The 27,501-nt window shown below is 41.6% G+C and overlaps 1 protein-coding gene and 1 non-coding gene across 6 annotated transcripts in view; both read left to right on the top strand.

The window, feature by feature from the left end:
- The window catches only part of SMG6 (SMG6 nonsense mediated mRNA decay factor), a 291,344-nt gene that overhangs the window by 184,596 nt on the left and 79,247 nt on the right, over positions 1-27,501 (top strand). The window lies entirely within an intron of this gene.
- On the top strand, positions 13,095-13,202 carry LOC132542246 (U6 spliceosomal RNA). The gene has a single exon (XR_009553351.1). It is a non-coding gene; the product is annotated as a U6 spliceosomal RNA (small nuclear RNA).

Below are 27,501 nucleotides of genomic sequence, written 5' to 3'. Positions count from 1 at the left end.
ATATTTTCTCTCAGTCTGTGGCTTATCTTTTCATTTCAGAGACTAAGTTTTGACTGATGAAATGCTGAACACTAGAGAAGAAAGTAAAGAAATTGAGACCTTAGTCAGCAGAAAGATGTGAGGACCACCCCTTTTGAAATTGTTTATTTAAAATAAGAGGGGGATAATGGGTGGACCAATATTGAACTGTGCAGACAGATGTCTTAATCTCATATCTCTGCTCAGCTCTGTTCTTCTCTCTCTTTGTGTCTCTCTCTCTCTCTTTTCTCTCTCCCTCTCCCCCTTCCTACCCGTCTCCCCCCACCCCCCCACCTGTTCCCACTTATGATGTGGATTCTGGGCTCTGCCTTATACTGGGGATTCTTCACTTCATGCCATTCCACTAAACTCACTGAGGCCCCTCTAGTTCTGAGAACTTCAGTAGACCACTGCAGAGAGCAGACCATCTCCCTATCCAGAGTATCTTCCAGACTAAAGTCATTTTTGATAAGTAATCATTTCCAAGCCCTAGAGTGATAGTCTCCAAGGAGTCACCCACTTTGAAGAGCCTCTTTCATCTCCAGCTGAACTCTTTTCCAAACAAGCATCGGCAGAATCTAGCCAGGGCTCTGCCACACAGGATTCTGCCATAAGAAACAGATTGGCAGCAACAGGCAGCCCCCCGAGGCAATGGAATTCAATTCTCAGAACATACATAAAATGTGGATGAGATATTTATTTATCATGGGACTCTTTGATGTTGTATGGAATTCTTCCCACACGGCAGCCCAATTAGGTATAGGGAAGAAAATAGTTCCTACTGCATTCAACACAATTCAAGGACCAATTGATACTAGGTGGAATCTTGTCATTTTAAAATTACTGACACTTTTTTTTCAAGTTGAAGGGTGAACCAAGACCTTGCATATACATGATTCTACTGCTAAGCAGTCTCCATGGGCTGTTTTGTTTGCTTGCTTGCTTGCTTGCTTGTTTGCTTTTTCATATTTCGTTTGTTTGTTTCTTGAGAGACTCCAGCACCATTCCACCATCCAAGGAATCCTGCCACCACCCATGCTGTTTAAGGTATTCCCATGTAGTGTACTCACTCTTAGCAGGTGAGCTATCTTCCACCCCCTAATTGCTGACACACTTAAAGTGTTTTTAAATAGCATTTGCCACTTACCAGACACTGGCAGAGTTTCTTTTCTTTCTCCACACGAGCTGGATCACTAACGATGCATGTGATGGTTGGAGGAGGCCTGCTTTTAGTCATAGAGATCTGCCCATTTCTCTAGGATAATACTGTCTGGTCAGGGCTCTCTGGCTTCTGATCCCAGTAGGAATGATGTGTGCAGAGAAGAATTTCTGACCCTTCACTAATCTCAGTTATTTGAATGCCTTTTTGTAAACAAAGCATCTCTTAGGCAGACTTAAAAATTTTGTTTTCTGTTGGTACAGGTAGACATCTCTCACTTTACTAAGGATAAACAAATTCAATTAAAGATAAAACTGTACTGTGGCATAATCGTGCAGGCTTTGAAAATAAAGGGAGGGATTAAAAACAAGTTCTGCAATAAATCTGCAAGTGTGGAATCTAAGGGAAATGATCCCATCTGGAAAGCTCTACCAGTAGTGCTGTGGCTGGTTTGTAGAGCAATGTGGATTGCAGAATGAAAAAAAGACCCCGCCGTTTTGAAAGATGACAGGCTCCTTAATTGATGTCCATTTCAGCTGGTGCTGTGCCAGCTTATGTTGGCCTCAGTCCAGCGTTCCTGTAATTTGGGAGCCAGGTGTGAAGCATTTTTGTCCCGTCTTGTTCCCCAGCATCTACAGAAGCTTCACGCATCTTACTTGAGGCAGCACACTGTATAAAACAGATGCACAGGTAGAGGTAGAAGGAAGTGTCACAGCTGGGTTATGGATTTTTTTTTTTTTAATCCTCCACCACACTCAAATGCAATCTAAACTTGAGAGTTAGGAGAAAGGGCATTCTATAACCTCAGGATATGCTGACTACCAAGTACCCCAACAACTGACACTCATCTGTGGCTTCTAAAAACATGCCTATTGCTTTAGTGTTTTATTTCATATAGGCAGAGAGCTTTAATGATTTGTATTCTGTCAAACTGGAAAACAGTTAAAGCCATACAAAGAACATCTCGAGATGACCATCAGAGTTGAATCCGATCATTTCCATAGCATCTAAGAGTCAAGGGAGCATAACCTTCTCAGCTGCCCCCGTGTAGGTGGGAATTGATCTGTGTACTTTGGAGGATCTGGATAAACACAGTGAAAAACATTATTTGTCCCAATGCATGGATGTTGGGCCCTTGATGTTCAAGAGTATTGAGGCAGTTGACCCCAAAAGATATTCTTACCAGAATCCAGATTATTCTTTCTAGCTCTTGGATTAAATTGAACATTAAAGAACAGGCAGTTCTGCCTTTCACAACTACAGAATATGAACAAGATCCTCCCTGTGGGAACATTAAAGTACTATGGACATAGAGTTAAATGTTGGAATTGGTCCTTTGTCACTGGCTTACATTTTGATAGAAGGCAAGTTTTACCCTTCTGGAAATAATAGTCAACTCTGTTTCTTATGGGCCCTAACCCATAAACAAACAACCAAAGGGATCCTTTGTTGTACTTTTTTTTTTTTTTTTTTATCCACGGTTATCGCTGGGTCTCAGTGCCTACACTACAAATCCACTGCTGCTGGCAGCTTTTTTTTTTTTTTTTTTTTTTTAATGTTTTGGGATAGGACAGAGAGAAATTCAGAGGGGAAGGGAAGGAAGAGGAAGATAGGGAGAAAGATAGACACCTGCAGACCTGCTTCACCGCTTGCAAAGAGACCCCTTTGCAGGTGGGGAGCCGACGCTGTAACTGGGATGGTCCTTGCAGCTTACACTATGTGCACTTAACCCCGTGTGCTACCACCCAGCCCCCATTGTTCTTTCTTTTAACACATTTGTACACAGACAGAGCTGAGGATAGTCTTTGATTTTTGAGAATCAGATCCACAAGATCTAGGAGTAAGTATAAGCCTGCCTAGATTGCATTTTGTTCAGGATATTCTACGGTCACAAGCTGTTCTCATGTTGTGAATACCAAAATACTGAAAAATGTCTATATAAGTGGTTAAAGAAGGTAAGAAGCTTGAAAGGGAGACTTATAACAGGCTCATTCCAATTTTTTAATGATATATGTATATACATATATTATGCTTTTAATGTACAGTTCTGTAGCATCAGATATATTCATTTTATTTCATCACCATCCATCTCCAGAACTTTTTCATCTTCTGTAACCACAACTCTGACTACTAAATATTACCTCTCTGTTTCTTCCCTTCCCTGACCTTTGGCAGTCACTATTGTACTTTTCTGGATTTAACTATGCAAACCTCATTTAAGTGGAATCAAACATTATCTTTTTGTCACTGGCTTTTTTTTTTAATTAATATGTCTTCACGTTTCATACTTTCATGGTATATATCAAATTGTTCTCTTTAAAGAAGAATAAATACTCAGCTGTATGCATACGAGACATCTTTTCATCCATCTCTGTTGCTTCTACCTTTTGGTCACCATGAATACTGCTGCTCATCATGGCTGTACAAATACAAGTTCAAGTCTTTATTCTCACTTACTTTGGATGCATGCCAGAGTCATTGCTGTATCATAAGATAATGTTTGACTTTTGTAGAAATTGTCATACCACTTTCCAAAATGACTGTACTAGCAGTGGCTTAAAAGTTCAGATTTCTCCACATCTTCATCAACATTTGTTATTCTTTGGTTAAAGGGAAGTGTGTGTTTGTGTGTGTGGAGAGAGAGAGAGATGGGTGGGGGAGATAGCATAATGGTTATGCAGAAAGACTAATGCCCAAGACACACCAAATGTACCAGGTTCAGTCCCCCACACCATCATAAGCCAGAGTAATCAGTGCTCTGGAGCAAAAAAGGGAAAGAAGAAAGGGGGAAGGAGAAAGAAAGAAAGTAAAAGGGAGGAAGGAAGGGTAGAAGAAGGAAACGAAGGGAGAAGAAAAAATATATATCAAAATAGCTCTGTTAGATAGTATGGTGCTTTGCCATGTTCGTGACCCAAGTTCAAACCCAGCCCTAGCCACATTGAAGGAAACTTTGATACTGTGCCGCGCCTCTCTCTCTCTCTGCCTTCCCTATCGTGTGTGTGTGTGTGTGTGTGTGTGTGTGTGTGTGTGTGTATTTATATTGTGGATGTGAAGTGATACCTCATTTTTTTCTGTTATGCCACCAGAGAATGGACTGAGGGCCTTACACAAATATACAATACCACCAAGCACAATTTTCTTATTCTCTATCCTTAATGAAAGAAAGACACCAAAGCTGTGTGCCACCATTAAAGTACTTGGAAGCTAATTTTCTTGTTGTTTTTAACAAAAAGTGACCATATAGTCTGACCAGATATGTTTGGGGTTATGAATGCATTTGCTCTCATCACTTGCACTTAAAGTGCCTTTGTTTTGGGAATCAGGCAGTAGCACAGAGGATTAAGTGCATGTGGCTTGAAGCGCAAGGACAGGCGTAAGGATCCCGGTTCGAGCTGCTGGCTCCCCACCCACAGGGGAGTCACTTCACAGGCGATGAAACAGATCTGCAGGTGTCTATCTATCTCTCCTCCTCTCTGTCTTTCCCTCCTCTCTCCATTTCTTTCTGTCCTATCCAATGACAGCAACAACAACAATAATAGCCACAACAATGATAAAACAACAAGGGTGGGAGTGTGGTGGTGGTGCAGTGGGTTAAGCGCACATGGCGTGAAGTGCAAAGACGCGCTGAAAAGATCCTGATTCGAGCCCCCAGCTCCCCACCTGCAGGAGGTTCGCTTCACAGGCGGTGAAGCAGCTCTGCATGTGTCTTATCTTTCTCTCCCCCTCTCTGTCTTTCCTCCCTCTCTCGATTTCTCTCCATCCTATCCAACAATGACGACAGCAATCATAACAACAATAAACAACAAGGGCAACAAAGGAGAGAAAAAAAAAAAAACAAGGGCAACAAAAGGGGAAAAATGGTCTCTAGGAGCAGTGGACTCATGGTGCAGGCACTGAGCCCCGGCAATAACCCTAGAGGCAAAAAAAAAAAGTGCCTTTGTTTTATATTTTAAAATTTATTTATTAATAAGAGAGAACCAGAGGATCAAATATGGGACTTCATGCTTATAAGTCTAGCACTCTAGCCTTTGGGATATATCCTAGACTGCTATTTTATAATTTAAAATACATTTTTGACTTACTATATGCCAAGAAATGACATTCACACTCTTTTAATATCTCATGACCCTTAATCATTTCTTTGCATTATTGTCATCCACTTGGAATTATGAGCCTCCACATTATTTTAATATTTTATTTTTATTTGAGAGAGAGAGAGAAAAGGTCCAAGAAAAGGACCAGAGTACTTCTCAACTCTGGCTTTTTTTTTTTGCAGGTGTCTCTCTTTTTTTTTTTTAATTTCTTTATTGGGGAATTGATGTTTTACATTCAACAATAAATAATAGTTTGTACATGCATAACATTTCCCAGTTTTTCATACAACAATAAAACCTCCACTAGGTCCTCTGTCATCTTTCTTGGGTCTGTATTCTCCCCACCCACCCACCCCAGAGTCTTTTACTTTGGTGCAATATGCCAAGTCCAGTTCAGGTTCTAGTTGTGTTTTCTTTTTTGATCTTGTTTTTCAACTTCTGCCTGAGAGTGAGATCATCCCATACTCATCCTTCTGTTTCTGACTTATTTCACTTAACATGAATTTTTCAAGGTCCATCCAAGATCGGCTGAAAACAGCGAAGTCACCATTTTTTATAGCTGAGTAGTATTCCATTATATATATATACCACAACTTGCTCAGCCACTCATCTGTTGTTGGACACGTGGGTTGCTTCCAGGTTTTGGCTATTACAAATTGTGCTGCCAAGAACAATCTGTGTGTACACAGATCTTTTTGGATGAGTGTGTTGGGTTCCTTAGGATCTATCCCCAGGAGAGGAATTGCAGGATCATAGGGTAGGTCCATTTCTAGCCTTCTGAGAGTTCTCCAGACTGTTCTTCACAGAGGTTGGACCAATTGACATTCCCACCAGCCGTGCAGGAGGATTCCTTTGACCCCACACCCTCTCCAGCATTTGCTGCTGTTACCTTTTCTGATGTATGACATTCTCACAGGAGTGAAGTGGTGTCTCATTGTTGTCTTTATTTGCATTTCTCTGACAATCAGAGGCTTGGAGCATTTTTTCATGTGTTTCTCGGCCTTTTGGATCTCGTCTGTGGTGACTATTCTGTCCATGTCCTCCCCCCATTCTTGGATGGGGTTATTTGTTGTCTTGTTGTTGAGATTTGCAAGTTCTTTATATATTCTGGTTATTAGCCTCTTGTCTGATGTATGGCATGTAAAGATCTTTTCCCATTCTGTGAGGGGTGTCTTGGTTTGGGTAGTAGTTTCTTTAGCTGTGCAGAAGCTTTTTAATTTGATGTAGTCCCATAGGTTTATGCTTGTCTTAGTCTTCTTTGTAATTGGATTTGTTTCATTGAAGATGTCTTTAAAATTTATGCAGAAAAGAGTTTTGCCAATATTTTCCACTAAGTATCTGATAGTTTGTGGTCTAACATCCAAGTCCTTGATCCACTTGGAATTTACTTTTGTAATTGGTGAAATATAGTGGTTCAGTTTCATTCTTCTGCATGTTTCAACCATTTTTTCCAACACCATTTGTTGAAGAGACTCTGCTTTCCCCATTTAATTGTCTGGGCACCTTTGTCAAAGATTAGATGTCCATAGGTGTGGGGGGTATAGGTCTTCTCCTGAGTTACCTGGTTATATCTCTGGCCCCTGGTGTCCTTCCCTGCCACTGCTCCAGATTCTGAGGGCAGTAGCAATGGAGACTCAGAGTTGCACTTGGTGAGTCTCTGGGGAGTCCTCTCCTCTCCTCCCTTCAGCCGTCCTCTTGTTGGTGGAAAGACTGGAGGTGGTGTCTCTGATAAACTGCCGGATTGTTACCAGCCACTTAATCTCTCCCTAGGCTCCTCTCTGTCCACCAGCCACACATGTTTGCACTCACCGGTGATTTGGTGGGTTCCTGAAGTCGTTCTAGTCCTGTCTTGTTTCGGCCCCAGGTGCTCTCCTGGGAGAGGAAAGGGACGAGGAGAGGAAACAGATCTGCTGCTGCTCGTAGTAGTCCCGCTTCCGGAAGTCTCGTCAACTCTAGCTTATGGTGTTGGTGGGCATTGAACTTGAGACCATAAAGCCTCAGGCATGAGAAAGTCTTTTTCATAGCCATTATGCTATCTCCCACCTCCATGTTATTTTATTTTATCATGTGTTCTAGGCTTCTTCAGCAGAGAGAAATATTTAGGGAGGAAAAATATCTGAAATATACCACACTGGGGCCGGGTGGTAGCGCACCTGGTTAAGTGCACGTGTGACAGTGCCCAAGGACCCAGGCTTGAGCCCCTAGTCCTCACCAGCAGGGGAAGCTTTGCGAGTGGTGAAGCAGCATTGCAAGTGTCTTTCTGTCTCTTTTCCTCTCTGTCACCCCCTTCCCTCTTGATTTCTTACTGTCTCTACCCAATAAATAAAGATAATTAAAAAAAAAAAAAACTAATTGAGTTCAATAGTAGGTGAGAAGGAATGGGTTTTGTAGGCCAGAGAGCTAACACAGTGCTAGCCAGGGAGACCCCATAGGTCACAGGTTCAGTCCTTGGAACCATCATATACCAGAGCTGAGCAGTGTTCTGCTGTCTGTCTCTGTCTCTCTCATATAAATAAAATTTCAAAAGAAAAAAAGGGGGAAGTTCCTTTGGTGCCTTCCGATCCAAAAAGTTACACACATTGTTCTTTGAGAAATTCTGGAGGAAAATGAGACCTATAGCAAAACTTTGTCTCTTGACACACATAAGGATTTATGTTGTTGCTATCAAGGTGCATTATACATATATCTCAATGTACATGGTCCACTTTTGTTACCTAAGAAGGTATACCCAGAAGCTGTGACCAAAGGAGGAAACAAGTGTGGCCTTTTTTTTTTGGGGGGTGGGGATGAGGGGGTCTTTGGTTAAAGTGTAATGTGACCTATGAAAATCTTAAAATCTACTTAAAATTTATTTCCTTCCCCCCCCCCAGCTCTGTCTATCTTTCTCTCCCCCTCTATCTTCCCCATCTCTCTCCATTTCTCTCTGTCCTATCCAACAACAATAATAACTATAACAATACACCAAGGGCAACAAAAGGTTAAATAAATAAATTTTTTTTTTTTTTAAAAATCTTTTTCCTAGGAGTCGGGTGGTAGTGCAGCGGGTTAAGTGCTCATGGCACACAGCCCAAGGACTGGGGTAAGGATCCCGGTTCAAGCCCCCGGCTCCCCACCTGCAGGGGAGTCGCTTCACAAGTGGTGAAGCAGGTCTGCAGGTGTCTGTCTTTCTCTCCTCCTCTCTGTCTTCCCCTCCTCTCTCCATTTCTCTCTGTCCTATCCAACAACAACAACATCAACAACAACAATAATACACCAATAAAACAAGGGCAACAAAAGGGAATAAATAAATATTTAAAAAGTTTTTTTTCCTGTTCTCTTATCACTTGAATTTCTCTGAAGTTCTGTTTCCAAAAACAAATTCAAGAAGAGGTGTCTCTAGTTCTCTGGACTCAGACAAATTTAATAAGAATGAAATTGATGGTTAATAATATTATTACCCAGTTATTAATAATAACTGTTATTAATAATGAAATGTTATTAATATGAGTTATTAATAATAACAGCTCACAATGTGCTAATCATTTCATATACCTTATTGTCTTACTTCTTCACAAAAGTCCTATGAAAAACATGATATTGCTGTTCCCATTTATGGAAGTCTGTTGAGTGGCAGAATTGGAATTTGAACTCTAATATGCAGGAATTTATTTTTGAGCAGAGCACTGCTCAGCTATGGCTTATGGTGGTTTTGGAGGTTGAACCTAGGATCTTGGAGTCTTCAGAACTGAAAATGTGTTGTCTAACTGCTGTCCTATCTCCTTGGCCCCAAATCCATGACTTTAATCATTAAAAGCTTGATCTTTCCTTTTGATAAAGATAGTAAATCCATGGGTGGGGGTAGATGGGATAATGATTATGCAAAGACTCATGTCTGAGGCTCCAGATGTCCCAAGTTCAGTTCCCCACAGCACCATAAGCCAGAGCTAAGTAGTGCTCTGGTTAAAAAGAAAAAAAAGATAGTAAATCTAAATGTTGTGATCGGAGGAGATCTCCAAAACATAGTACTTTGTTTATGATACACAGAGAGTTTACTCAGCAGAGCACCCCTTACCACGTATGAAGACGCAGCTGGTTTCACTCTCTGGCACTACATGGGAGCACTCGCACAGGAGAAGCTTTATGAAAGACGTAGTATGCTATGGTTTCTCTTTCTCTGTCTCTATTCCTCTGAGATTAAAAGAAGGGGAAAAATCTAAGGAATGTGGTGAAATCACACAACTGCAAGACCCAGTGGGGGTGGGGGGGAGAAGAAAAGGAAACAGAATATGCATATGAGTGATCAGGAGATCACTTAACCTGGTAGAACATATACCTTACTATGTGCAAAGCCCTGGGTTTGAGCACCAACACCATGTGGACATCACCAGAGGCATCCCATCATTAGTGGAACATTACTTAGGTGTGGTGTGTGTGTGTGTGTATGTATGCACGTGTGTGTGATCACTCAGTGGTATTTCACATGTATGAGACTCCAGTGATACATTAAACACATTACATTGAGGGGCTTGGTGGTAATGCACCCAGTTGAGTGAACATACTGCAACGTGCCAGGACCTGGGTTCAGGCCCCTGGTCCCCACCTGCAGGGGGAAAGCTTTACCAGTGGCATAGCAGGTATTGTCTTTCTTTTTCTCCCTATTGTCCTCTTTCCTCTTGATTTCTGTCTCTGTCCAATAAAATTGATAACACTAGGTTATCAGAAAGGTCATGATGCAGTTTTGCATAGAAAAACACGGAAAGATATGTCATGACTTTTCTGACAGCCTAATTATATAGGGGCCAAGACATGACTCAGTGGTAAAATGCATACTTAAGATAGCATCATGGACAATGTAAGGCAAAGACTTGTGGATGTTAAAATAGTGCTTTGGGTTCCTCCCCTCTCTCCCCACTCCCTCATAAAAAAGTAAAATAATAATTGGGTAGAGAAATGATTTAGTGATAGAGTACATGTGTGAGACTCTAGGTTCTATCACCAGCAGTGCATAAAAAGTTAACGTAATGTATATAATAATTGTATTTGTTTTTAAAAGAGAAAAATGTATATATAAATCAATCATGTATATATCAATTTTTTTACTTTTCAGAAGTTACCAATGAAACCAGCAATAGTTGTTAATCTAAAAAGGAAAGGGGAAGGAAGGAAATAGGGATTTGAGAAGAGAGAACATTTTTATTTACCCCTATTGTTTGATTTTTTAAATTTGTTATTGGGTAGAGACAGAGAAATTGAGAGAGAAGATATTTGAGAAAATTGAGAGAATTGGGAGATAGAGAGGAAGAGAGACAGAGAGACACCTGCTTCACTGCCTGTGAAGCGACTCCCCTGCAGGTGGGGAGCCGGGGGCTTGAACGGGGACCTTAACTGGTCCTGTGCTTTGTGCCTCATGCACTTAACCCACTGCACTACCGCCTGACTCCCTTATTGTTTGATTTTGTTGTTGTTGTTGTTAGATAAGGCAGAAAGAAATTGAGAAAGGACAAGGAGACAGAGAAAGGGAAGGAAAGACAGACACCTGTGGACCTGCTTCACCATTTGTGAAACGGACCCCCTGCAGGTGGGGAGCAGCTCAAACCTGGGTCCTTGTGCATAGTGTTATGTGTGCTTATCCGGTGCACCACTGCCCAGCCCCCATTTGTATATATTTTAACTCTAAATATGTTTTGCTTTTGTAATAAGGAAAAGGTAGTTGTCAAATAAGAAGTGCATACTTCCCAGTTTCATATGAGGAGATTGAGTCACAGAATTTAACAGATTTTTTATTTTAACAGTATGGAAGAATTAGCTACCCTGAATTGATCCTCTCAATTGAAACAACTAAAATGCTGACCTATAATATACCCTGAGCTGGCATGAAAACAAAAAAATGCACAGACCTTAAAACTAAATGAATACAAGATTCCTGCAGAGTGAGTGAGTGTGAAACCTGGCTGGTACTTGTCCTGATGAATTCTATCAAACTCTTGAGTCTTTCAGATTGGACAGAGAGGAGAAACTCTAGAGCACCTCTTCACCACCCCTGGAGCTCCCCCAGTGGTATCCATAGTGCTTCTTGTGTGGTACCAGGTCTGTGTCCCAGGACCTCACACACTCTAAGGCATGTGGTTTACTGGGTGAGCTATCACCTCCTCTCTTAAGCAGATAGTTTACTATCATACAATCTGTAGAGGTCCAGAACAAAGATAACTAAGTAGGGAGGACCTGTGTTTACCTCCTCCCAGAATAACAGCCAACCTATATCAGTGTGTGGGACAGTCTGCACAGAGACAGATGTGAAATCCAGATGAACAAGCTTTGACTGGGAGGATCAAAAGGTCTGAGCCCAAGAAGGGTATCCCACTGAGTGACAACAAGCTGCAACTGACAAGAGAACTGTAAGGTGTGTAATTTATTCTGGGAAGGAGGTAGGTGGCTTATACTGAACTCCTGACACCTCAATCCAATTATGATCTTGTACTTATAACATTGCAGCAGGAAGAGCATTGTATCATAGGGGTGCCGGAGGGAGAGGAGAGAAAGAAAAAAAGAAAAGGAACAGAATTCTTCCTCTAGGTGTTCTGAAGGCAGCGAGTGAAGCAATGCGTCATGTAGAATTCTCAGAGGCTGTTAGTTAATATCATAATATAGTCTCTAAAGGTCAGAAAGAACTAACATGATATAATCAAAGTTTTGAATGGAAAAGACCTCCAGACAAGAATATTCTAGCCAGCTAAGTTATCATTAACTTTTGAAGGAGTTATGGGTAGCTTCTTAGGCAAATAGCAGTTAAAGAAATTCTTTTTTTAATATTTTTTTCATGCCTGATGTTTTTTTTAAATTTTTATATTAATTTTCCCTTTTGTTGCCCTTGTTGTTCTTTTTTTTTTTTTTAGTTTTTTTTTTTTAATTTAAGAAAGGATTAATTAACAAAACCATAGGGTAGGAGGGGTACAACTCCACACAATTCCCACCACCCAATCTCCATATCCCACCCCCTCCCCTGATAGCTTTCCCATTCTCTATCCCTCTGGGAGCATGGACCCAGGGTCGTTGAGGGTTGCAGAAGGTAGAAGGTCTGGCTTCTGTAATTGCTTCCCCGCTGAACATGGGCGTTGACTGGTCGGTCCATACTCCCAGTCTGCCTCTCTCCTTCCCTAGTAGGGTGGGTCTCTGGGGAAGCTGAGCTCCAGGACATATTGGTGGGGTCTTCAATCCAGGGAAGCCTGGCCGGCATCCTGATGACACCTGGAACCTGGTGACTGAAAAGAGAGTTAACATACAAAGCCAAACAAATTGTTGAGCAATCATGGACCCAAAGCTTGGAAAAGTGGAGAGGAAGTATTAGGCAGGTACTCACTGCAAACTCTAGTGTACTTCTGCTTTCTTACTTTGGTGCCATACTCCAAACTCAGTCAATTTCTGCTTTGCGTTTCTACTTCTTTTTTTTTACATGCATAACATTCCCCAGATTCCCATTTAGCAATACAACCCCCACTATTTCATTCATCATTTTTCATGGACCTGTATTCTCCCCACCCACCCACCCAACCCTTGTTGTTCTTTATTGCTGTAGTTATTATTGTTGTTATTGATGTCGTTGTTCTTAGATAGGACAGAGAGAAATGGCGAGAGGAGGGGAAGACAGAAGGGGAGAGAAAGAGACACCTGCAGACCTGCTTCACCACCTGTGAAGTGACTCCTCCTGCGGGGGGGGGGGGGGGCTGGAACTGGGATCATTAAGCAGGCCCTTGTGCTTCGCATCATGTGTGCTTAACCCGCTGCACTACCGCCTGACTCCCAAAGAAATTCTTTATCACAAAACTGACCCTATGAAAAAAAGTTTCATGCTCACTTCGGCAGCATATATACTTAAAATTGGAACGATACATAGAAGATTAGCATGGCCCCTGTGCAATGATGACACGCAAATTCATGAAGCCTTCCATGTTTAAAAAACAAAGAAAAAAGAGTTTCAGCTCAAGTCACAAAGAATTTCTATGGATTAAATTACATCTTGTAATTCACTAGTAATCATTAAAGAAAGAAAGAAAGAGGAAGGAAGGAAGGGGGGAGAGAGGGGGGGGGAGAGGGAGAGAGGGAAAGAGACAAAGGAAATGGTGTCGCCATTTTTAACAGCCGAGTAGTATTCCATTGTGTATATACCACAACTTAGTCACTCATCTGTGGGCATCTGGGTTGATTCCAAGTTTAGTTTATTACAAATTGTTCTGCTATGAACATAGTTGTATGTAGATTTCTTTGGACAGGTGTTTTTGATTCTTTTGTGTAAATTACCAGGAGAGGAATTGCTGAATCATAAGATAGATCCATTCTAGTGTTCTGAGAAGATTCTTTACTATTTTTCACAGGAGCTGGACTAATTTGCTTTTCCACCATCAGTGTAGAAGGATTCCTTTTCCCCTATATCCTTGCCAATGTTTGTTGTTTCTGATTTTGTTTGTTTTAATATCTGGCATTCCCACAGGTGTAAAGTAGTATCTCTTTGCTGTCTTTATTTACATTTCTCTGGTTATCAGTGACTTTGAGCACTTTCTCATTTGTCTGTTGGTCGTCTGGATCTCTTCTTCTGTGAAGATTCTATTCATATCCTCACCCTACTTTCTTTTCTTTTTTTTGCCTCCAGGGTTATTGCTGGGGCTTGATGCCTACACTACAAATCCATTACTCCTGGAGGCTATTTTTTTTTCCCTTTTGTTGCCCTTGTTGTGGTTATTATTAATGTTGTTGTTGGATAGGACAGAGAGAAATTGAGAGAGGAGGGAAAGACAGGGGGAGAGAAAGGTAGACACCTGGGGCTGGGGAAACAGCATAATGGTTGTGCAAACAGACTCTCATGCCTGAGACTCTGAGGTCCTAGGTTCAATCCCCAGCTCCACTATAAGCCGGAGCTGAGCAGTGCTCTGGTTTTCTCTCTTTGTCTTTCTCTGTATCACTCTCTCAATAAAACAAAATAAAATGTATTACAAAAAAAAAGATAGATAGATAGATAGATAGATAGATAGATACCTGCAGACCTGCTTCACTGCTTGCTTGTAAAGGGACCTCTCTGCAGGTGGGGCTCGAACCGGGATCCTTAAGCTGGTCCTTGCGCTTGGTTCCATGTCCTCTTAACCCACTGCACTATTGCCCGACCTCCCATCCCTGTTTTCTAATGGGGTTGTTTAGGTTTTTTTGTTTTATAGTGAGCTCTTTGTATACTTTGGTTATTAGTACTTTATCTGCTGTACATCATATAAAGATCTCCCCTTCTGTAGCATTTCTTTCTTGGTAATGGTTTCCCTCTGGTGTGCAGAAGCTTTGAACTTTTATCTATTTGTAACTAATAGTAGTTTACAAAATTGTAAGGTTTTAGAGTGTAGTTTCTCTCCACACCCACAACACTCTCAACAACTGCCCCCCCCCACAAACTCCCAACACTAACCACCATAGTTCTCACACAGTCTTAGAGACAATTCATTTGAGAAGCTTTTCAACTTGATGTAGTCCCATTGGTTTGTTTTTGGTTTCGTTTTCCTTGCTGTTAAATGGGAGTCTTTGAACACATTCCCAAAGCATAAAGTGTGAAATGTTCTGCCAATGTTTTCTTTTATGTATCTGATAGTTTGTCCATGTCTTTGATGCATTTGGAGTTGACTTTTGTGCATAATGATTTTGGGGGGTCCAGTTTTATTTGCACATTTCAGCCCAGTTTTCCAAACACTGTTGATGAGACTCCTTTCTCCATTTAATGTTTTGAGCCTCCTTGTCAAAAATTAGTTGTTCCTGGGTGTGGAGCTTAATCTGCCTTCTGTAATTTCCACCCACTGGTTTTAAGTAGTTTTTCTAAGAATTGCAAAGCCTGTTTTTGTTTTTTTTTTCCTCTCACACCTGACACGTCTTAGTAGTCTTGAAATTCTCCTAAGGGTTAAACATTCTTAAAAGATTTATTTAGTCATTTATTTTTGTGAGATTTTGTGACTTAAATTTGGCAGATTGGATGCCATTGATTGAACCTGGGGACTCTGGGACTTGAGTTTTGTGAGTCCTGTTCAAACTGAGCCATCTCCCTGGCCATCAAATAGATTCCTGACCAGTGTTATCAAATTGTAGAACTCTCTGTGGTGATGGATTTGTTCTATTTCTCTGCCATCATGCATAGTAGCCACTGGTCACGTGTGACATGTAAGTATTTGAAACGTGCTACAACTGAGGAACAGAAATTTCAATTGAACAGAAATATCCACTTGTGACTAGTAGTTACTATATGGGGTATTCCAATTCTAGATCATTCTCCTGGTTAGATTACTCTCTACCACTGACTTCATATGGATTCCTCTGGGAACATGTTCAGTATGTAATAATGTTTTAGACCCTGTGGAGAGCGGTGATTTGGAAATTCAGGGTGGAGCCCAGAAATCTATTCAACCTCTCCACATGAGTCCCATGCACTAACACTTGGAAGTCAGTTCTAGTTCTGCAGGGCTCCAATTAAAAGTAATGCTCATGAGTGAGCAAGATAGAGGTACCTGGATAGTGTGCCTGCTTTACCAAGTGCACGACCCAGGTGCGAGCACAAGTCCTCATCCTCACGGCACCGAAGAAAACTTCATTTCTGTGGTCTCTTTCCCACTCTCTGCCTCTCTCTTTCTAACTGAAAAAGGCCCAGATTAATGAAGCCCCAACAACAACCAAAAAAAGAAAATTAGTGTTTATAGGGCCAGGGAGATGCTCAGTTTTAGAATATAGGACTTACACACCTGAGTTCCTGGGAAGCCCCAGGCTCAACCCTTGACATCACCATATACCAGAGCTGAGCACTGTCCTGGTCTCTCTTCCCCTCTGTCTCTTTGTAAAAAAGAAATGTATCTTTATTTATTTTTGAATAGAAACAAAGAGAAATTGAGAAGGAGGGGGGAGGGAGAGAGAGACAACGAGACCTGTAGCACTGCTTCACTACTTGTGAAGCTTCCCACTCTTCAGGTGGGGACTGACAGCTTAAACCCAGGTCCTTGTGCACTGTAATATGTGTGCTCTACTGGGTATGCCACCACCTAAAATACACCTTTAAAAAAAGGAAAGAGGGAGAACTGGGACATAGTCCACCTGGTAGAATGCACACTTTATCATTCATAAGGTCCTGGGTTCAAGCCCCCAGCCACCATAGGGGAGCACTTGCAGTATTGAAACTTCATGAGTAGTAGAATAATGATGTGATGTCCCTCTCTCTCTCTCTCTCTCTCCCTCCATATATATATATCTATCTTTGTGTAAGTCTCTCACCCTCCATCTAAAAGGGGAAAAGAATCCACTAGGAGTGATAGAATTGTGCAGGAACAGAGTCCCAGCATTAATCCTGGTAGCTAAATAAGTAAATATTTAAAAAGCAATATGGGAGGCAAAATATAGGTCACCCAGTTGATCACACACCTTACCATACATAAGACCTTGAGTTTACTCTAGAACCAGGTGACCAGGAGGATTTCTGTGGACAGGGAAGTGGTCTTGTGATATCTCTCCTCTCTCTAAAATAAAGAATGAAAAATCTCACCAGGGAAGGTCACTTAGCAGTGGTATTTGTGAACCGCTATGTTCATTCTCAGGTGCCACATTAAAAAAAAGATAGGGAGAAAGCAGTGATCAGGGGTGGGGATACATTAAATATACTGGTTCACCTGGTAGAGCAAGTGCTTTATCATGCACAAAGCCTTGGGTTCAAGCCCCAGCATCACATGGACAGCACCAAGGGGACCTCCATGGATGGTGGAGCTATACTGTGATGTTTCTCTTCTCACTCTCTGTATTTCCCTCTTTAAATTTTTTTTCCCTTTTGTTGCACTTTTTTTGTTTGTTTGTTTGTAGTTGTTGTAATTGATGTTGTCATTGTTAGATAGGTAAGAGAGAAATGGAGAGAGGAGGGGAAGACAGAGACAGGGAGAGAAAGATAGACCTGCTTCACTTCTTATGAAGTGACTCCCCTGCAGATGGGGAGCCGAGGGCTCAAACCAGGATCCTTATGCCAGTCCTTGTGCTTTGTACCATGTGTTCTTAACCCACTGCACTACCGCCCGACTCCCCTGCATTTCCTTCTTATCTCTACCTCTACTTCTACCTCTCTCTGTCTGCCATTCTCTAAAATAAAATAATGAGTAACCTGGGGAGTGGCACAATAGCTAAGTCATTGTACTCTCAAACATGAGGTGGGGGCAGCTGGGCAGTAGTACACCTGCTTAAGCGCACATAGCACTAAGCTCAAGGATCCAGGTTCAAGTCCCTGGCTCCCCCACTCCTCTCAGGGGAATGCTTCATAAGCAGGTCTGCAGGTGTCTTTCTGTCTCCCTATTTTCCCCATCTCTCACTTTCACTCTGTCCTATCCAGTTAAAAAAACAAAGGAAAGGGGGTCAGGCGGTAGTGCACATGACACATATGGCACAAAGCACAAGGACTGGTGTCTGTCTTTCTCTCCCCCTCTCTGTCTTCCCCATCTCTCTTCATTTCTCTCTGTCCTAACAACGAACGACATCAACAATAACAATAGTAACCACAACAAGGCTACAACAACAAGAGCAACAAAAGAGGGGAAAATGGCCTCCAGGAGCAGTGGATTCATGGTGCAGGCACTGAGCCTCAGCAATAACCCTGGATGCAGTAAATAAACAAACAAACAAATAAAGTGGCCTCCAGGAGCACTGGATTCATAGTGCTAGCACTGAGCCCCAACGATAACCCTGGAGGCAAAAAAAACAAACAAACGTGAGGTCCTGAGTTTGATCTCCAGCCTTCCATGTGCCAGAGTGATGCTCTGATGTGTTGTCTCCCCCTCATACATGGTTGTCAGAAAAGTCATGATGTATTTTTGCGTAGAAATGTGTCATGTCTAAACAACAAGGGCAACAAAAGGGAAAAAAATAGCCTCCAGGAACAGCAGATTCATGGTGCAGGCACCAAGTCCCAGCGATAACCCTGGAGGGGGAAAAAAGATCATGTCTTTCCCAGTATGTATATGTGTATGTATGTATATGTATACACACACACACACACACACACACACACACACACACACACACACACACACACACATCCCACATTGATAGCGCTAGAAGGAAAGGAAAGAATGTAAAACAGTTGGTTCAGGATACTACTCAGCATAATGTATAATACATAGAAGCCCCTGGGTTCATTCCCCATACCACAAAACAAATAGTCAGTGCTCAGCTGCCGTGCAGATGAATTTGTGATAGAGCTCAGAACTTAGATATGAGGTCCTGTGTTGAATCTCAGGCTCTACATGTGGTTCTCTCTGTGTCTCAATAATGAATACATAGGGAGGGAGGGAGGGAGGGAGGGAGGGAGGGAGGAAGGAAGGAAGGAAGGAAGGAAGGAAGGAAGGAAGGAAGGAAGGGAAGGGGAGAGAAATAGAGAAACAAAGAGAAAGGAGGGGAAATGAGAGAAAGAAAGGAAGAGTTGAGGGGCAGGACCAGGAGGCGGTACACCTGGTTAAGCATATACGTAGCATGTGCAAGGACCCAGATTCAAACCCTTAGACCCCATCTGCAAGGGAAAAACTTCACAAGTGGTGAAGCAAGGCTGCAAATGCCTTTCTTTCTCTGTCTCTGTCTGTCTGTTTCCCACTCCCTTCTCATTTTTCTCTGTCCTAGCTTAAAGAAAAACACTCTGTCTTCCCCTCCTCTCTCAATTTCTCTCTGTCCTATACAACAACAATAATAAACACAACAGTGATAAACAACAAGGGCAACAAAAGGGGGAAAATAGCAGGCAAAGAAAAAAACCAGATGTTACAGAGTGGAGACAACATAATGGTTACGTAAATCAGTTTCAGTGCCCAAGACTCAGAGTTCCCAGGTTCAGTCCCTGCTATCACCAGAAACCAGAGCCCAGCTGTGCTCTGGAGGGGGGAGAGGGAGAGGGAGAAGGAGGAGGAGGGAAAAAGAAAGAATACAGCCAGGGAGGTAGTACAGTGAGTAGAGTATTGGACTCTCAAGCGTGAGATCCCAGGTTCAATCCCTGGAATATTGTATGCTACATTATGCACTGATGTCCTCCCTCCTCCACCTCTCATCAATAAATAAATCTTGAAAAAGAAAAAGCAGTGCAGGAGTTGGGCAGTAATGCAGTGGGTTAAGCGTGAGGACCAGCAGAAGGATCCTAGTTTGAGCCCCTGGCTCCCCACCTGCAGGGGAGTCGCTTCACAGGTGGTGAAGCAGGTCTGCAGGTGTCTTTATCTTTCTCTCCTCCTCTCTGTCTACCCCTCCCCTCTCCATTTCTCTCTGTCCTATCTAATAACAATGACATCAATAACAACAACAATAATAACTACAACAATAAAACAACAAGGGCCGGGTTAAGCACAGGTGGCGCAAAGCACAAGGACCGGCAAAGGATCCCGGTTCGAACCCCGGCTCCCCACCTGCAGGGGCGTCGCTTCACAGGCGGTGAAGCAGGTCTGCAGGTGTCTATCTTTCTCTCCTCCTCTCTGTCTTCCCCTCCTCTCTCCATTTCTCTCTGTCCTATCCAACAACGACAACAACAATAATAACTACAACAACAAAACAACAAGGGCAACAAAAGGGAATAAATAAGTAAAATAAATATTTAAAAAATATATTAAAAAAAACAAGGGCAACAAAAAGAAAAATAAAAAATATTTTTAAAAAAGAAAGAAAAAGCAGTGCTCAGGCATGGTCTAATGTGCATGGATTTCACCTGAAAAAGTTTTAATGGCTTTTAAAAAGTTTGAATACTATTATTAGGTACTTAGTGACTGTGTATTACAAGTACCAGCTGTAGTTAAGCAGACGAAAAGAGTTAACAAGAACTTTTGCCTAAATCCAGGATTACAGTGCTGGAATTAGAACCATGGTTTTTTGTTTCTCATCCTGGTATGATTTCCATCTATAAGATTGTTTCGGGAAATAGACTCCACTACTTATTTGGTTTGGTGTCTTTCAGAAGAGAAAAAAAATGTGGTCCCTTGGCATGTATTTTACCCTCCACTCTTGGGAGAGCTGTTCCCATGTGCTTTCGAACCACTTCCCCTGTGTTAGGGTGTCCATGTAGTCACACCTTGTGCCCTGGAATATCTCCCCTTCTTAGGGTTTAATCTAGTAATCTTCTTTTAATATGATTTTTCTTCTTTTATGCTTGAAACCTAGAAGAGGAGCTGGCTTGTTCTGCTGCTGGCCTTGAGCCAGATGTCATAACTTCAGGCAGTGCCACGCTGCATATCTCCAGCAGTTTGAAATGGAGAATGGAGCTAGAGATAAGATCAGCAGCTTTAGGTGATGGCATTGTTTCAAATAAACCATGCATGACCCAAAGCTTCCACTTCAAATGGGGAATGAAATTGCTTCATCCTTTGACAGCTCTGCTCCATGAAAGAAATTTATCTTCACTTAATTGCTTTAGATCCCAAGAGACTACATACAGTAATTTCTAGGAGATAATTATATCAAATTTTTAAAATATGTGGCTGTGGACGTGAATATGCAACTGCACTGGACAAGGGAGGGAGGGCAGGAGCAGGGGTTGGTGGTTAAGGTCTTCCTGAGCTTGCTGGTAGGGATGTTCTCATTCTTGGAGCTCCCTTGGGTCCTAGACCACTTACTCTGCATCTGCTGATTGAGATGCAAGGTCCTCTAGCCCTGTGCTGGGAGGGTTAAAGCATCTTTATCTACTCCTCATGTAGCTTTTCGCTCATGCTCCTCCCAGAGCTGGGAGGGGTCAGGCTGGCTGGCTGACTTCCGCTGCAAGTCTTCATCCAGTCTGACTGGGCACAGTCTGTCTACACGTGGACCAGAGCCACTGGGGGTTCCGGTCAGTGGCAGCTGAAAACCAGCAAACTTGTTGATTTTAAAACATGACTATTTAGATGTTAGGGATAAACTTCCTGTATATAGGGACAAGCTCCTTAATCTAGGCTTGTTTGAATTTCCAGACCTCCTTTTCCTGGCCTGTCTGTTTAAAAGAGTCTAAAGCTTCTACTTTGTCATTTTTATTAATCCCAATTATTACCTGCTTTTACCCCATGTTTTTTCCCCCCTCATTTCTAAAATTCCAGAGTTTCCCACCTCATCCCATTCGCACCTCATCCATGTTGTAATCAATAGTCTCTGGAAAGGAATACACAGTCCTTTAGGACTGAACATTAGTGAGCTCCTGAAGAACTTTCTTTCTTTTTTTTTTTTTTTTTTTTTTTTTTTACCAGAGCACTGCTCAGCTCTGGTTTATGGTGGTGCAGGGGATTGAACCTGGGACTTTGGAGCCTCAGGCATGACAGTTTGTTTGCATAATCACTATGCTATCTACCACCCACCCTGAAAAACTTCTTATAGGCCTCCCCAAATATCTCATGTGATGCTACAAATATCCCAGGGGTTTGATAAATTCTTCTATATAACTAAGAGCTATTGGGACATAGTTGGATGATATGGTTCTTGGGCACCCTGGTCTAAAGAGAAGATGGGAATGATTTGGAAGTCTGGGGGGACTTTTGGATTCTGTACTAAAATCAGTGAATGAGGCACCATAAGGAGGTGGAGTGTCAAAATCAAGGAATTCAATTCAAACAAGCATCTAAAGAACCAGAGTTCCATTTCTCACCACTTTCTTTTCAGGACCAGTCCCACCCATGCAACATTCTTACTCACAGGGTGGCTTTACAGGTGTGTCATTTAACCAAGGTCACCTGTTTGACAGGAGCTATGCTTTTTTTAAGCACCCCCCCCCAAAAAAAAAAAAAACCTGACAGCTATAATGAGTAAGCCAATTTGCATTTGAAAGGTCATACTGATATGCCTCTAAGGGAAATCTACAAGTACTGTCACATCATTTCTTGGATTCAGATCAAGGAGTTTTTGAGGGAATTATACTTTCATTCATATATCTAAAAACATGAGCACGTGAGTAGCTCACTGTGGGGTCATTAGGGTCAGGGTTAGATCCTGTGTGTCTTTCCAACTAGAAAAGCATGGAGCTGTACTTGTATCACCTATGGTGGCCTCTTCTGGAGCTTCTCTATTCTCCCTAGAAATTTCAGAAAAGTTGCCTAGTCCCGAGCATACTTACATACATCTTAATTAGAAATGTCTAGAGTTGTCCAGGCAAATGGAACAGACAGTAAATTGCTTATTGCTTGCTCTTTATGAGTTTGGGTTAGCATTGTACGAGGTATGAGTCCTTCATAAGGAATCAAATTACCTGCAGAGTAATTTTAACTAACTTCCTGTTATCCTATCATGAATTTACTGATTTCTCAAGTTGGCAGATTGCTTATTTTGACAGCCTTATTTATTATATCAGTTTTTTCCCATGATTAGTAACTGTGCTATATGCCATTCTTTCATGAGACGGACACACTACCTACTGTGCTAATGAGGCATCTAATTCTTTTAGTCTTAGCTTTTCCTAAGAGCAGAACATAACTTATCGGGCCATGTCCTTGTGTAATTCTTCTGCTCCTGGGATATTAAAATTTTTTTTTAATTATCTTTATTTATTGGATAGAGACAGTTGGAAGTTGAGAAGGAAGGGGATGATAGAGACAGAGAGACACCTGTAGTCCTGCTTCACCACTTGTAAAGTTTTCCTCCTGCAGTTGGGGACCAGAGGCTTGAACCTGGGTCCTTATGCATTGTGACATGTGTTCTCAACCAGGTACACCACCACCTGCCCCCCCTTTTTTTTCTTTACTCTGCATCTCACTGCTCTGCTATTGGTGGGGCTTCTGCTTTAGCTATTCATGGTGCTCCCATGTGGCGCTCGAACCAGGATCCTCACTACAAGTACTCCCATATGATGCCTATAGGGGCTTGAACCTGGGTCTTCGTGCTTGTTAAAACATGTACGTGTTGAAACACTTAAATTCTCACAATCCTTTGCATTGGGTTACTACTACTATCCTCCATTTTATATCGGAAGAAAGTAAGATGTCGAACTTGCTCAAGTAACTTGCTCAGGGCTACACAAATAGTAAATGGCAGAACTAATAATATCCGAAAAGTCTAGCCCCAGCACTCATCCATCCTGTGAACCACTGCTCCTCTCTGTGACCTTTTGGGGGAAGTGATGTAGTCGTAGAAAGGTGTGTGGTAGTCTTTACTACTGCCCAGAGGAAAAGCCTTTGCAGCTGCCTTCCTGCCATCATGCCATCTCCTCTTGGGAATTATTCAAAAGCTGTCTTAAAAGCAATATATTTGATGTATCTTCTTATTTCCCATTCTCTGTTCTCTTTCTTCTGTCCTCCCAAAACTGAGTCTGGGAAAAGAGATTAAGTAACATGCTGTAGGTTTTTAGAAAGTTCATATTGCTAAACTCATGTTGGAACTTGCACTGGAATATTGTGCTAGGTAATTAATTGTCTGTGGGTAATCCAGAGGCTCAAAGTTTTTGTATCTTTTTAATAGAAATTTTGTTTCTAGATATAATTTCATCTCCTTTCGAACACCTAACTGTAGGCTCACTGTGGCTGGTAAGAGTTCCACTTGCTTATCATTCCATGCCTCAAACCCTGGGATGCCTGTGGTCATTGTGTAGCCTTCACTTCTCTGCAAGGATGATTCATCTCCCTTTAACTTACTCTGGTGGGTTCAGCTGGCATTCATACGACAGTAGCACTTCCTGTTATTATTATTCATGTTTCTAGGAGTTTTTTGGTGAGTGAGGCAGACACAGCTGCTTACTTCACGAACCCTGTGTTCATTCTAGTTAATAGAAATAGGCAGTAAGTAAAAAAAATAGTAATAATAATATAAATTTAATTTGTGTTAAACCACACACAATGGCAAGGGATGTGTTCTACTGGGTGAGTTATCACCTGTCCCCCTCGAGTGGTCTTGAATTTAACTCTGTAGCAGTGCTATCCAGTTGTATTTTGTGGGGTAACAAAAATCTACTCTGGACTGCCAGTATGGTAGTTACTAGCCACACGTAACTATTAAAACTTGAAATGGGGCCCAAGAGTAGATAAAGCATTGGATTCTCAAGCATGAGGTCTCAAGTTCAATCTTTGGTATTGCATGTGCCAACCAAAGTGATGTTCAGTTTCCTCTCATTCCATAAGCAAACAAGCAGACCATTAGGAAAATCAACCTTAAGGGAACTGGGCACATCTGGTTGAGCACACACATTGCAGTTCACAATGATACAAGTTTTAAGTCTTTGGCCTTCACCTGCAGGTGAAAGTTGAAACAGTGCTGCAGGTGTCATTCTCTCCTCTCTGTCTCCCTCTTCCCTCTCAATTTCTGTCTCTGCCCAAAATTAATCAGTCAGATATTTTAAGAAAGAATTTAAAGGAAAAGAAAGGTGGGAAGGAGAGAGAACCTTAAGTGTGGCTGACACAGCTGAGGAAATGGCTTACAGGTTTTCCCCAATATTTTATTCATTATTTATTGGGTAGAGGCAGAGCAAAATCAAAACAGAAAGGGGAGAGAAAGAAATACCTGCAGCACTGCTCATGAAGCTTTCCCCCTTTAGGTGAGCACTAGGGACTTGAGCCAGTGTCCTTGTGCATTTTCTAACATATGTGCTCAAGCAGGCATGCCGCTACCCGACCCTAGTTTACAAATTTTTAAAGATTTATTGGGAGTCGGGTAGTAGCGCAGCAGGTTAAGCACACATGGCACAAAGTGCAGGGACCAGCATAAGGACCTCGGTTTGAGCCCCCGGCTCTCCACCTGCAAGAGAGTCCCTTTACAGGCTTTGAAGCAGGTCTGCAAGTGTCTTTTTCTCCCCCTCTCTTGTCTTCCCTTCATCTCTCCATTTCTCTCTGTCCTATCCAACAACAACAACATCAATAACAACAACAACTACAACAATAAAACAAGGGCAACAAAAGGGAATATAAGTATTTTTTAAAAAGATTTATTTAGGTGTGTGTGAAAGAGGGAGAATGGGCTGGCAGACAGGTCACCCAGTTTAGCACATATTTCATCATGCTCAAAGACATGCATTCAAGCCCCTGGTACCACATGGGATCACCATGCACAGGGGGGCTTCATAAGCAGTGGAGCAATGCCATTCTCTCCCTCTCTCCTTCTATCCTCTCTCCCTGTTTCTGTCTCTCTCTTCCTTTTCACCTTTGTTTTTCCCTCCCTCTTTCTCTCTCTCTAGTCACACACACACACACACACACACACACACACACAAAAACACACACAATATTAGGGGAAAAAACAATCCACCAGGAACAGTAGAATTGAATAGACATACACCAAAAAAAAAAAAAAAAAAGCCCCCAGCAGCAGAAAGAGGGAACTAGAATATCTCTCTGACATACATAGTACTGGGAATAGAACTCAGGACCTTATTCTTATGAGTTCTGCACTACGCTATTTCCCTGACCATTACAGATTTTTTTATTATAGTAAAATAACATAAAATCTACCATTTATGTGTACAATTAAATATATATAACAGTGATGTATAATCATCACTGCTGTCTATTTTCATAGCTTTCTATAAGTCCAAACAAATGGTCTATTAAACAAAAAACTCCCCATTTCTTCTCCCCAACCTCTGTTAACCTCTAGTTTGATTTCTGTGTCTATGAATATATCTGTTCAGATTCCCCAGATAAGTGGAATCATACTATGTTAGCTTTTTAAAAAATATTTTATTTATTTTATTAATGAGAAACATAGGAGAGAGAAAGAGCCAGACATCACTCTGGTACACGTGCTGCCAGGGATTGAACTCAGGACCTCATGCTTGAGAGTCCGATGCTTTATCCACTGCGCAACCTCCCGGACCACATACTATGTTATCTTACTCCTTTTAGCATAGTGTTTTCAATTTTATCCTTTTATGACTAAATAATATTCCCATGTATGTATACCCTATATTTTGTTTCAACATTGAATGACTTCTAAGTCCAGGCATGAAACCTTTGCTAGCTATATGCTATATCTTCTGATCTAGAGTTAATTTAAAGGAATTCTCTTTCTGGCAAATTTATCAACTATTTCCATTATAGTTTGTATCTTCTATAAGGAATTCTTCCTAGACCAGAGAGATAACGCACCAGATAGGACACATGCCTTGTCATGTGTATGTCCTAAGTTCAAGTTCCAATACCACATGGGAGGCATTATGGCAAAACTCCACTCCTCAGCTTAAATGGAAAAGCAGCCTTGAGTAGTGAAGTAATACATGTGCAAAGCCCCAGCTCCAGAAACAAATTTTTCCTAGGGTGTACATTGGTGTCAGTCGACATGTGGATTTCCTCCACCTTCTGGCTATTGTGGATAATGCTGTTATGAGTGTTGTGGTGGACAAATGTCTGTCTGGGTCCCTGCTTGCAGTTCTTTTGGGTACACACCTAACAGTGGAATTGCGGAATCAAAGATTAATTCTGTGTCTTAATTTCTGAGAAACCAAATTAATTTCCACAGCAGCCTAACCATTTCATATTCTCACTGACATTGTACAGTAGTTCTAACTTCTCTGGCAACAGCCATCCTGATGGGCGTCAGTTGTTACTAGCTCACTGTAGTATGGACATCTTCCTAGTGGCTGGTGATAGTGAACATCTTTTATATGATCATATCATCTGCCTAGTGTCTTTGAAAAATGTCTTTTCTAGTCATCTAGAAAAGTTTTAAGTGAAGTGGGTTTACTTTTGCAGAACCGGGGTATGCATGTTGTATGCATGTTGACTGTTCTTAATCTGCTCTTTCATTCAGATCTAGACAGAGAAAGAGGAAGCTAGTACATCACCAGAACTCTAGCTGGCACCACACCTTCTGTTTGGTGGCAGGGTTTAAACCTGGGCCAACCACATGGCCAAGTGTCTACCTGGCGAGTTACTGCTTCAACTGAAGTTATTTTTGTTATTGTTGAGTATTGGGCCTTATTTATATATTCTGGGTATCAATTCCTTGGCATATACATAGTTTTGCAAATCTTTTCTCCGTTAAGTAGGTTGTTGTGTCTTTTAATACTTGTTTTTTTGTTAAGTCTGTTTTGTATATATGCTGTTGGTATCAGATCCAAGGAAACATTGCCAAACTAAATATCATGAAGATTTCTCCTTATTCTAATTCTAGCTCTCAGATTAGATCTTTGATTTGTTTGGGGTTAATTTTTTTAAAATTTATTTTATTTATTTATTCCCTTTTGTTGCCCTTGTTGTTTTATTGTTGTAGTTATTATTGTTGTTGTTGTTGGATAGGACAGAGAGAAATGGAGAGAGGAGGGGAAGACAGAGAGGAGGAGAGAAAGATAGACCCCTGCAGACC

This window comes from Erinaceus europaeus, chromosome 12, assembly GCF_950295315.1.
Source record: "Erinaceus europaeus chromosome 12, mEriEur2.1, whole genome shotgun sequence".
In the NCBI taxonomy this organism is placed as follows: Eukaryota; Metazoa; Chordata; class Mammalia; order Eulipotyphla; family Erinaceidae; genus Erinaceus; species Erinaceus europaeus.
Note: the sequence above shows the minus strand (reverse complement) of the source record. Positions and strands in the feature narration are given on the sequence as shown.